We start from the raw sequence: 13,540 nt of genomic DNA on the forward strand, positions 1-13,540 counted from the left end.
ACTAACAATACATATTTGAATCTGACTGTATTTATTTTATTTTATTTTATTATTATTATTATTATAAGAAGAATTGCTTAAGTATGACCATTTTAAATACACTAAGGTGAATAGCCGTAACAATTCTATTATATGCAATAGAAAATGCAGTATAACCTTATCTTCATTTCGATTTGTACTACATTATCTTCTTACATATATGGTGTAATATTTTCTTTAATTCCTTCTTTAAAATTTTAAAATATAGTAAAAAAAAAAGGAACAGTAGTACTAAAAAAGTATAATATAATATATCAAATTATCAATAAATTGGTCAACAAATAACATTTTCACGTCTCTATTTTAAACACAAAATTGTATCCTGACATGAAGAAGCAAAACTTCTTTCTTTTACGTAAGAACTTTAAAGAAAATAACACTCCTTCCTTTCTCATTTATGGTGGAGGAGGCGGTGGTTACAACGACAATGATGACGAATGCAACGACTATTTTAAGTGTGGAGAATCACTTATGGATCAATATAATTATAACAAGAGACCGTACCAAAAGAAAATCTTGTATTTTTGGAACAATAATGTTTTACAACCAAATTTAATAAAAAGCTAATGTAAAGACAACTTCAATTTTGATCCTCATATTTTTTATGCTTAAGATTACTTTCACTATATGGAATATCTTTAATGTTATTCTAGATATAGTGGATTTTTCATCTTTATTATTTGCCTTTTAGTTGTACTAGTTTCAAGCTTTTAGTGATAGAGATTTATTACTAAAACAAAAAGAATCTATAGAGTGTTATTTATCTTTGAAATGGACTTTGCATATTTCACTTTAAATTGCTATGTTCACATGAACAACTTCCTAAATTGCTTATTCATGTGAAGAAAAAGTGTTTGGAGCTTTCTATATTTTATGTAAATTGTATCGTTTTTTTTTTTTTTTTTTTGTGCTTGATTTATAAAAATTAAATTAAAATTTCAATAGAATTAGTTAGTCACTTAAAACACTTGAATTAGTTGATTCATTTTTGTTAGGCGATACTTCAAAATCATAACTCTATCTCCTTCTATAAAACTAAAAAATGATTACTTGTATAATTTGAAGATTAAAATTATTTTTTAAAAATATGAGAAGTTTATATAAGTACATGGCAGGAGCATTCTCAAAAAAATCATAGATAGAATTTGGGAGGTGCCTTGAATAATTTTTTTTTTTTTTTTTTTACCCTTCCCTAGGAGCTCCCACCCTTTTGCTCCCTTGATGACTTGAACTCGCAATCTTCGAGTTGGAAATGGGAGGTGCCTTGAATAATTAGCATGAATATAAACAGGATTAAGCAAGTAATAATGTAGTGCAGGTGAAGCACACTCTCAAAGAAGGAAATTAATTTGCTGATTTTTTTTATCAACTTTATTTTTAATTTTGTAGGTACAAAAATTCTATAATTTAACTCAATACAAGATGTTTCATCACAAGAAAGAACAATAGTAAAATTGAAAAAGAAAAAACAATGATGAATCTAAGAATAGGGAAGTGCCAAAATAAGTATTTCACTACACAAAGAGACAATCAAACACATGATTCAACACAATCACAAGTGGATACAAAATTACAATTATATCTAGGAGGAAAAATAGAATAAAAGAAAAATCAACAATAGATTACATAGGCAAAAAGAAGTTTAAAAAGGTTTTAATCTACAGATCAAAATAATCTCGATGAAGTTGAGGACGTACCCGCTAGATCTGGATCTTGTTGTTTTGGTATCTGCTCTTCGAGACTCACTTTGCTAAGAAAAAGGAGATAACAGTAAAATTCGTCATTTCTAGTCTGTAGCTACAAGAAATAGAGAGAATGACGGTTTTACCTCAGATTATTGGTCTAGATTTAACGACATGGAGTCGAAGAAGTCTTCATGGAGATTGATTTTATGACATTTGAGATTTAAAGACGTTTATCTGAAATTTACTAGATCTCTATATTTTTTTATCTCAAGAACTTCTCCTTGAGGCAAAATCCACATGAATTTTGAGTTGATTCTACTCCTAGAGCTTCGATGAAAAAGATGAATCAATCAGGTTCTCTTCATTTTCTTGTCTTAGCTGATTTTTATTTATTTATTTTAGTAGAATTTAGTTGTTTTGTTTTTATTACCTTTTTTCTATTTGGGGTTGGGCCTGAGTCACTTTTGGGCCCAACTTTTTGATATACTTACTTTTTATTTTAATAAATGGCTATTTATGTCCTGATTTTAATTAGAAAAATATTTATAATTTTTTTAAAAACTATGTGATCTGAGGCGTATTTATATGTCAAAAAGACAAATTAAACTCATATGAGAGCTAAGTTCTTGGTGCATACATGTGAAGTTTCTTTGTGAGTGTGAGAGTTATTGTTGGATGAGGTCCTTAAATTATATTCAATCTTTTGAATTGAGTGTGTAGACTATCTCTCCTTGTGAGGACACTTGTTTGGTGAACGATAGGGATGACTAAACAATGTTGCATGAAGCCTTGTGTTTGAGATACTAAAATTGTCGAGTCCATGCTTGAGGTCATGAGGTGGCTATGTATTTGCATGAGTTAAATTTGAACATTAACATACTTGCTTGTGAAGTGCTAAAGGCCCTGCGAGTTTGTAGCCAAAGTACAAATGCTATTCATTTTGAGTTTTGGTCTAGGGTAGATAGGTGGAGATTGTTTGGGGACGAACAAAGCTCTAAGTGTGGGTTGATGATCTGCGGCGTATTTATATGCCAAAAAGTCAAATTAAACCCATATGAGAGCTAAGTTTGAGAGCAAAACTCCATATTACTTGTAGTTTTTGAACCATGGGTATGCATATCGAGTAACCAATGTGATTAATAATTGTAGGTAAGATGGTACAAGGAAGAGGCACAAAAGTAGTTAAATTTGAAGTGGACATAGATTGGACAACAAGAGAAGAATCGCAAAGGAATACAAGGATGATGTTCAAGAAATTACCCAACTTCGTATCCTCTTTGCATCGTGGAGAGGGAATTTATTATTTGGCTCCTGATGTTGACAAGACAGAAGACTAAATATCCTCTCCCTGTCTTAGAGAGGAGGATTGTAGGAAGATAGGCAGGTTTGTACCGACTCCGTGTCGCGGACCTACAAGCTAACCTTTTACTGATTTTTTCTAACTATATATAGACTTGGGTTTTATTATTTTTATTACTCCTTTTCTAATTATTGGAGAGCGACGACTTATAAAAACACTTAGTCCAATTTTAGGGTTTGTTCCTACTCTTTTTCATCTATTGATTTCTCTTATGATCAGTTTGAGAATTAAACTATGAGTAGCTAATCTCTTTTATTCCAGGGTTGAGGCAACAAATGAATGTGTAGTGTTGAATCTATGGATCAAAGTTGGTTCTCACTGTAAATTGCTCTTTTGTTCTTGAATTCCCTATGTTAATGCTTGATCAACATTAATCTACATTTATTGTCTAACTTAAACTTGAGAGAGGAATAGAAAGATAGAACGTGGGGTAAAATGGGCATTAACTTCTGTCGAAACAAGGGTTGATTTGTATCTAGGATAGGGATATACCTAGAGACCTTGCTTGGTTACGACACGAGATGAAATCTTAGTGCTTCATACTTGGTTCAATCTATCCCCGCTCAACGATGTAGTTAAACTGTCAATGTGGTATGTGATTAGAGGTCAAGAGACCATGATCATACATTTAACCCTGTAAAGAAATTAGTTGATAATCAATCGATGTTCATAGAAGATGATACTATGCATGAATTCTAAGTAGGCTACAACTCTGGAATTTCCTAAGTCATTGCTTAAACTCCACTTGAAATCGAATCATAGTTAGATAGCTTTCTTTTACGAAATTGTTAATTTAGAAATAATCATCGAACTCTCTAGACACACTTGTTTTAAATTGTAGTTATTAGCGAAATCAAATATTAACTGAAGGGTTCAACATCCGGCTCTTAAAAGAGTTGTTTTATTACTTGCACGACCATGTATACTTGCGTGTGCGTTTGAATGCAAAACTATGCAATTACATCAACATTCCTACCATATTTACTAATTCTCTCTATAGTTTGAAATAATTATATTTGATATCACTAATTAATAATTCTTACCAAATTTTAAGTCAGATACACCTAGATATATGTATCTAAAGGTATCTAGAATGATTCACATTCATATGTGATACCAAATATATAAGTCAGTAGCGAACGAGATTTGAGAGAGGCGAGCAATATTTATCTATGTATCTCAGATACCCGCAAATCGCACTAGATACACACTAGATACATGTATCTGGTGTGATAAGCATATATCTAAGATACCATATAAATATGAGACTGACAAGCAAGATGAGAGAGAGGTGAGGGAGGCGAACGAGATTTGTCTATGTATTTCAAATACATGTGAAGCCACTTGGATATAGTGTATCTAGAACAAATTACACATAATTATCTTTAAAATGTTAATTTTATTCTTATAAATGATTTATAGTCACACACTTATTTTAGTCCATAAATTTTGAAAGTCTTTTTAATTTTTTTCTTAATGTCAATTCAATAACATCACATAAATTAAAACATAGAGAATATTGATTTAGAATCTACCAAAAACTAACACACTAATGTGGAGCCGATGTGATTCCACTACTTTCGAAAGCAAAAATAGTCCCTTCTCTTCAATTTTGGTTTAATAATTCTCACTTTTTTACCTTTTAAATAAAGTTATTTATAGTGTTCTGTAAAGCAACTCATTGTGTTTTTTGGGTGGGTGACCATACAAATATACAAAATCATAACTATTTCAATAATTGCACTATTTCCCCCCCTTCATTTTTGAGAGAATTATTTGAGGTGCTTATATACTTTTCTTCGTTTTAGTTTGTTTGTTGTACTTTCTTTTAGTCCTTATAAATTTTTTTTTATCTCTTCTATTTTTTGATAACTTTTAAATTCTAACTTTTCACATAACATGTTTGAGATTATAAGATTAAATAGTATTTTTGATACATTCAACACATCTTTAGTTTAACACCACAAATTTCAAAAGTCATTTTTCCTTTTCAAAAGTTACAGTAAAACCTCTATAAATTAATACTCGGTAAATTAATAATCTCTCTAAAATAATATTTTCCTCCGGTCCCGACTTGGGCCAATGGAAAAATTCACCCATTTTGATAAGATAATAAGATAATATATTTCCAAAAGTTAAGACCCCTATATAAATATATGGTCCTATTAATATCATAAATTAATAATTCTTTAAAAGTACAAATATATCTAAGACAATTTAGTGAAATATGATTCTATTGTGTTCTGTTTTTTCTTAAAATTTAATTAGTGAAAATCATATTACGGTATTAGCAAGAATCCTCTGCCTTACTATATCAATAGCGGGGCAACAACAATAATTATTTTACGATTACATCCGGTATAAATTCTAATGGCCGAGAAAGTGGAAAAAAGAAAACTGTCGAAAATTCTAAATTTGAACGGTGCCTTACCAATATATATCAAATTAAGTACCGTAACAATACCTTTTTGAGCACCAAGGTCTTCTTCAATTGAATATGCCCAAACAATGTATTGATGCTTTTGCGTGATGCTAACAAATGTTTGATTTATTTATGAATTCTCCAAAAATAATTTATTACTATTATTTTTATCCCTGAATATTAATTTTAATTTTCAAATATATAAAATGTTCATCCATTGTTGTTCTTTCTATTACTAAGTTGAATGGTAAATGGTAACTTCTTCGAATCTGACAATGATTTTGTTTTGTTTTTGTGATGGTTATAGTGATTCAACGATCGAAAACTTGATCTAGGAGAAGGAGGAAATGGATGATAGATATATTTTACTTATAATAAATTAAGTTAAATGATTTTATTGATAAAAAAATCTAAGTTGAGTAATTTTATTGATACAAAATAAAGTTCAATGACTTTACTAGATAAATTCTCAAAATTAAGTGACCTTTTAAAATATTAACTCCTCAACTATAGGGTTGTATTGGAAGGACTGTTTTGGGTCGCCAAGAAATAGGTTTTTAGTTATCATTGGAGTTTTATGGAACTGTGGTAGGTTTTTTAATTTTGGGTAAAAAATTAAATAAAAAATCGGGTAAATCATAGTTCGAATAATATTTTTCCTTTTTCATTTTTAGATATAGCAGCTAATATATTTATCCTTTTTCCTTTTTAGATATAGCAGCTAATATATTTGTCCTTTTTCCTTTTTTAGATATAGCGGCTAATACATTTATTCCTTTTCCTTTTTATTTATAGTTGCTAATATATTTGTCCTTTTTCCTTTTTCCTTTTTAGATATAGTGGCTAATATATTTATCTTTTTTCCTTTTTAGATATATATAGCGGCTAATATATTTGTCCTTTTTCCTTTTTCCTTTTTAGATATAGTGGCTAATATATTTATCTTTTTTCCTTTTTAGATATATATAGCGGCTAATATATTTGTCCTTTTTCCTTTTTCCTTTTTAGATATAGTGGCTAATATATTTATCTTTTTTCCTTTTTAGATATATATAGCGGCTAATATATTTGTCCTTTTTCCTTTTTCCTTTTTAGATATAGTGGCTAATATATTTATCTTTTTTCCTTTTTAGATATATATAGCGGCTAATATATTTGTCCTTTTTCCTTTTTCCTTTTTAGATATAGTGGCTAATATATTTATCTTTTTTCCTTTTTAGATATATATAGCGGCTAATATATTTGTCCTTTTTCCTTTTTCCTTTTTAGATATAGTGGCTAATATATTTATCTTTTTTCCTTTTTAGATATATATAGCGGCTAATATATTTGTCCTTTTTCCTTTTTCCTTTTTAGATATAGTGGCTAATATATTTATCTTTTTTCCTTTTTAGATATATATAGCGGCTAATATATTTGTCCTTTTTCCTTTTTCCTTTTTAGATATAGTGGCTAATATATTTATCTTTTTTCCTTTTTAGATATATATAGCGGCTAATATATTTGTCCTTTTTCCTTTTTCCTTTTTAGATATAGTGGCTAATATATTTATCTTTTTTCCTTTTTAGATATATATAGCGGCTAATATATTTGTCCTTTTTCCTTTTTCCTTTTTAGATATAGTGGCTAATATATTTATCCATTTTCCTTTTTAGATATAGTGGCTAATATATTTATCTTTTTTCCTTTTTAGATATATATAGCGGCTAATATATTTGTCCTTTTTCCTTTTTCCTTTTTAGATATAGTGGCTAATATATTTTTCCTTTTTTCCTTTTTAGATATAGCGGCTAATGTATTTATCTTTTTTCCTTTTTAGATATATATAGCGGCTAATATATTTGTCCTTTTTCCTTTTTCCTTTTTAGATATAGTGGCTAATATATTTATCTTTTTTCCTTTTTAGATATAGAGGCTAAATATATTTGTCCTTTTTCCTTTTTAGATATAGTGGCTAATATATTTTTCCTTTTTAGATATATCGGCTAATGTATTTATCTTTTTTCCTTTTTAGATATATATAGCGGCTAATATATTTGTCCTTTTTCCTTTTTAGATATAGCGGCTAATATATTTGTCATTTTTCCTTTTTAAATATATTGACTAATATATTTGTCCTTTTTCCTTTGTAGATATAGTGGCTAATATATTTATCCTTTTTCCTTTTTTAGATATAGTGGCTAATATTTGACAATAGGTGTTCAAAAGTGGATATTCACTTAATTCACCCAAATATATGATGACAACTTTTTAGTATAAAAGTGAAACCCTTAAAGAGGACATCTCAATCATCACATCAAAATGAAGCAATATGGAAAAAAGAGAAGATAGAATATCATAATTGCCTGTGCATATCATTCATCACATCTTATGTCGCATTAACCTCGACGTCAAAGAGGCGGCGATAAATTGTATGCTGTTCAAGAGATGGTACTATTTCTGGACTTCAAGACCTAATTTGATATTTGATCAATTTCAAGGCAACAAATATATGCCCCTTGAAAACTATGTCAAGTTGGTTGATCAATCCCTACGATCCCATATCGAAAAAACTTACATCTTGAACAATTCATCCTTGCATATTGTGATCCAGAAGTGGATTCTCACCTGGATACTTGGTTAAACTCAACGTCACAGAGCTGGGGATTCACCCTTCCATTTTAAGACCAAATAGCTTACCTCATGTTATTTATGATGCTAAAAAGCTGAAAACATTGTCGTTAAGCAAGTGCAAGTTTGAATTTGATATTAGCACTACTCACATAAGATTTTGTTGTCTTGAGGCTCTTTCTTTGAATCATGTACATATTTCAGATGCCCAATTGCAAAGAGTTATCGAAAGATGCCCATCTATCAGGACTGTAAGTTTATATTATTGTGAGGGTATAAGCAAATGTCACATTTTTGGCCTAGTACATCTCGAGTATTTGGCTGCAAGTTATTGCAAACTCCATAGTGTGATAGTCGAAGCTCCATATCTTCGATGCTTTATATATAATGAATATGCTGAACAGGACAATATTCCTCCTTGCCAAATTGCTATTTTGGATGGTTACAATACTTTACAAACACTCGAGCTCACTGGTGCCAGCATCACCGACCTACAGTTTCGAGATATATTCTGTAAGTTTCCAAACATTTCTGAATTGGAACTAGCAAGATGCTATAAGCTGAATAATATAGAGATTCAGAGTGAAAAACTCAAGAAATTCACCTTATTATTAGGGTTGAACAGTCTGGAAAATCTCACGATTCAAGCTCCAAATTTATTGGAATTTGATTTTCTTGGTAGTAAAATGCCCTTCTCATATATGGATACTTCTTCCCTAGAAAGAGCCCGACTCAAATTCTTCTTGCCCGGCACACACTTTGGATCAGTGGACAGCAGTTGGTACCCGAGCCTTCATCACTTTGTTCAAAAGTTCAACTATTCTAAAGATTTCATATTAATAATATTTTGCTGCCAGGTAGTTTACATTCTTTTTATGCTTATGTCATTGATTTATGCATTACTTGTTATTCCACCAACCCATGCTGTCGAGATATTCATTGCATCCATGCTGCGTGTTGAATCGGTCATTGGAATGTTAATGTACAAGCGTCCCTATATCATGTCCATAATTGCATGTACAGATAGCAAAGCACTGCAGGTAATTTCTTGCTTTACCTCAAAAATGTCTCTTGTGCTTGTATAAACTAAGACATTAATTTGAGCTTAACTTTTAGACACCGATAGTGTAAAAGAATTGTTTTACAATCAGAAATTTTGTTGTTAAATGTTGATTGCTCGTCTCACAAGCATTATTGTATAATATATCTTATGTTATTGCTTAAATGCAGGTGATGTCTACACTAAAAGGGTGTATACAAAAGCAAATCCATTCATTACCAAGTGGCATCGTAATTAAAGAAGTCATCAGTTGTACTGGGACATCTGAAGAGGGAATGACTGCCTCCAGGTGGTATCTATAGTTGAAATCCACATCTGTAATTGACCAAGTGAATAATTTCGTGTTAAAATGGAAAGATGAAGCCTAGACCGAAGAGTTTGGAGGAATTCAGCAAATAGAGTTAATTAGTGCGTTGAGAAGAAGTAAGATTTATTACATATATGTAGTTTAGTTGCAGTTGTAATATCATCGCCCCAGCTTCAGCAGTAATTGTTCTTTCCTGAAAGAAATAGAACAGAATTTCTATATCTTGACAATGGAACGTAAAACTCTGTTCTGAACTCTTTGTGTCGATCTAACTCATGCTAAACGTACATTCATACATGCACACACAATCAATTTCCCCCATTTTGATGATGATGATAAACTATGTAAGTGTATATACATCACATCACCTAACTGACATAGATTTTCCCCCCCTTTTGGCATCATGAAATTAAAAACGTGCAAAAGAGCATAGAATCAATATAGGAAGCGGAATGCCACAATGTTAACTCTGGCCACTAGAGCTACACTTATTAGCCATCCCAAAAAGAAATCTACACAGAAAGCCAAACTGGCCCTTAGCAAATCCAGAGAAAGTTTGTATATTACAAAGGGCACAAATCACGAGGGGATCGGATAGGTAATCACAAATCCAGAGAAAGTTTATCTTTATTTATGACTAATATAAATAAAGATATAATTGATGATTATAATCATCTCAAGTTGCCTTAAATAGCCTAATATAACTAGAGCATTCTCTAAGAAAGTTGTGGCCCCTTTGTGGAGACCCCTCCCTTCTCTGGAGTTTTATGTCCACCTTCCTACAATCCTCTTGGATTATCCGACTCCCATTATCTTCATTCGAGGGGTGGACATCCCCATGGATGCCCATTTGGTGAACTTAGCACTGGGCACTGCTGGAGGTTCCTCATGAGTCGTACATGGATAAGCTGCGGGAGATGGACCTTACCTGGCTAAGAAATACGCTGGTAGAGGAGAAGTATTGGGAGTAAGTCAGCTGGATCACCACAGAGAGGCTCACTAGCCACTACTACTCACCCAACGCCCAGAGGTGGTTGACTCTGCTGTGCTGGAGGATGCGTCCATCGGGCAACCTTACCGATGTGACCTATCCCCGGGCCCTATTGGTATCTTGCAGTATTGCTGGGATCCCATTGAATGTGTGGGAGCAGATAGTGTCTGAGTGGAACGACTTCTACCACGGTACTAAGAAATCACCTTTCCTTCCTAGTTTAGTTTCTGTGCTTTATAGGCGAGCAGGGGTGCCGTATGGACCACGAGGTGGAGCATGATGATGCATTCATTGTTGAATAGAACTTATTACCTCCGGAAGGCTTCAACCTTAGATACCTTTATCATGATCCACGATTGGCTTCTGGAATATCTTTCTGCAATGAAAATCCCTGTAAATTTGATACCATTTCGTTGTCACTCGACAATACAATTTACTGTCCATTCTGATCTTTGACAATCAACAAACTGTAGATTAATAATGCACTAATAATTAACCTGTAAGGTTTTAGCACAATAAACTCTCATATGGGCATATGTTGATCCTTCCTTTTCCTTTTTTCTTAACTTGTAACAAAGAAATCATTGTGCAACTCTTTCTGTTAAGATTTAGCACATGCCAATGGATACTATGACAAGTCGACAACAATAAGCAGAAAAAGTAAGAATCAAAATATTGGATGGTACAAAACGTCAAGCAAGTTGAGCCATGACCAGCACACATGTCATGAGGGATAACTTCTCTACTTTTACGGATATAATGAAAATACTCTATTTATAGATATAGAGATAGTACTATGTTAGCTCACACCAAGAATATAAAAGAAACAGCTGCTTGCGAAACAGAGAAATGCAGAAGTCCATCAAATTACTTGAAGTTATGAATTTATTTCCTTCTAATCCAGCTAAATCTCTGAATTAACAACCAATGCAATGTGCCATAAATCATAATTAATATACAAAAATATAATGCACTCCGCTCACGTCATTTATTAGCTACTAAATTTACCGTATAATATATTGGGAATTTCATGTTGTTGCTAATAAAACGTGGTATTAGTAACAATGAAAATAAGGTAGGTTGCATGCTACGATAAATGCAAATTAAAGGTAGCAACTTGGTTAAGATGGAAAAAAGAGTTTGTAGAGAGGAAAGAACATTAGAATTGCATGTGCATCTCATTCATCACATTTTATGCCGCACTAGCCTTAACGTGTAAGAGGCTAAATGAACTTGTGTGGTGTCCAGGGGATGGTATATATCAAATCAATCATACATCTCCATGTTGAACATAACTTATTACTGCCTGAAAAATTCAACATTAGATACCTTGGTAATCATCAAAAAATTGCTTCTCATATGGACCGTTGCATCGCGTTGGTGGTCAAACATAATAAGCATTAAGGACCATTTGGGTGCATATGAGAACATAATCATGTCATCCACATAGATCTGGTCAGACTCGATGTTTTCTTTAAGAAATTTGGGGACATGTTTAGTTGATAGATGCATGCTACCTTCCATACTATACTTATATTAGAAATTAACACGTTTTAAGTGTTTTGTTTCATCGTTAAATATTATGCCTTGTGTCTTTGTAGCACCTTTGAAAATCTTGAGTTGAGATCTTTTGTCTCATTCCTAAAAGTTCTGTTTAATTAGGATTTCATAGAATCTTCTGCATGACTTTGTCTTACTTTAACTACGTACTCTGTGTTACTAGCCTATATATGAAAGGATATGGAATCTCAATATTCATGAAGTTCTTGTTTGCTTCGGAGCCCATTTTGTTTTTCCTAGAGTAGTTTAGTGATATGATTAGTCTCCTATCTCAACCACATGCATATGCTTAAATTAGTATTTCAACCAATATAGAATCACAAGGGACAATCGAATCAACTCGGAACAAAAAGGGGAATTGCTAGAATAAAAGGTAAAAGCCATCCAAAATAAACAAGGACATAAAAAATTTAAAGCTACAAGAATGTGGCATTCACATATTATAGCATTCCACTCACCATACAAAGAGTCTCTTCAAGAGTATTAGCTTCTTATTTTTGTATTCTTAGTGTCTTTTTCTTCAATCACATGAGCCTTTAATTATCCTCTAACATCAGCATCACTGGATTCCTAATTGTTTCTTTATACGGCCTCATCTCGAACTTCAACCTTGATTTCTCATGTGAATCCTATATTAAAGTAGTCCATGTCTCTTGTTTATGAAATGTTACCATAAAGCTTACATTTTCCCGGATAAAAGTGAATGTGATTTTTGTAAAACCCTGAATTTTTTTAATCTAAGAGCTGAACCATTCTTCATTTATGTATAAGATCGTAACAGGTGACTCTTAAATTGTGCTTAGGTATTAAGCTCAATTATTTAGTGTGAGAATAAATTTAGAGATGAATTAAGGTGATGAGAATCCCCTAGCAGAAAGTTGAGTTGAAATCTTCCTTACCGATTAAGTTTTGATATAAGATTCTACTTGAGTCAACTTCAAACGACCATATCTCCTAGAATATGAAGAGTTATGTAACTCATAGTATAACACCCCGAAAATTTCTAAGCTAAGGCACGAACTATTCTTTATTTACATGTAAGGTCGTATTGGGTGATTCTTAAATTGCTCATATGTGTAAAGTAAATTCTTTAGTGTGGAATGAATTTGGATATGAATTAAGGTCACTAGAACCCCCTAGCACAAAGTTGAGTTGAAAGCTTCCATAACAATTTAGTTTTGATGTAAGATTCTACTTGGGTCAACTTCAAATGATCATATCTCTTGAAATATAAAGAGTTATGTCACGCCCCGAGCCTACACCCTGGGCGGGACCGGCACTCGGAGACCATTGCTGGCCCCAAGCGAACCCTTGGCCTGGCTTTCTTAACTCAGCGGAAACTTAACTCAACAGAATAACTCAATGCCATGCAAAGACATAAAATACTTAACTGATGAAATCTAGCCAAAAAGGCAACTCGAGTCTCAAAATAGAATATTTACGTAAATACATAGATAAGAGATTCAATACTAACTGACTGACTGTCTGTCTATGAAGCCTCTAAAA

At 32.1% G+C, this 13,540-nt stretch overlaps 1 long non-coding RNA gene across 1 annotated transcript; it reads right to left on the minus strand.

The window, feature by feature from the left end:
- Positions 1-1,443: 1,443 nt before the first annotated feature.
- LOC102601818 (uncharacterized) lies at positions 1,444-2,106 on the minus strand. The gene is made up of 2 exons (XR_368941.2): positions 1,868-2,106; positions 1,444-1,789 (listed from the first exon to the last, which is right to left on the minus strand). It is a non-coding gene; the product is annotated as an uncharacterized lncRNA (long non-coding RNA).
- Positions 2,107-13,540: the final 11,434 nt, after the last annotated feature.

This window comes from Solanum tuberosum, unplaced genomic scaffold (genome assembly GCF_000226075.1).
Source record: "Solanum tuberosum cultivar DM 1-3 516 R44 unplaced genomic scaffold, SolTub_3.0 scf00728, whole genome shotgun sequence".
Lineage (NCBI taxonomy): Eukaryota > Viridiplantae > Streptophyta > Magnoliopsida > Solanales > Solanaceae > Solanum > Solanum tuberosum.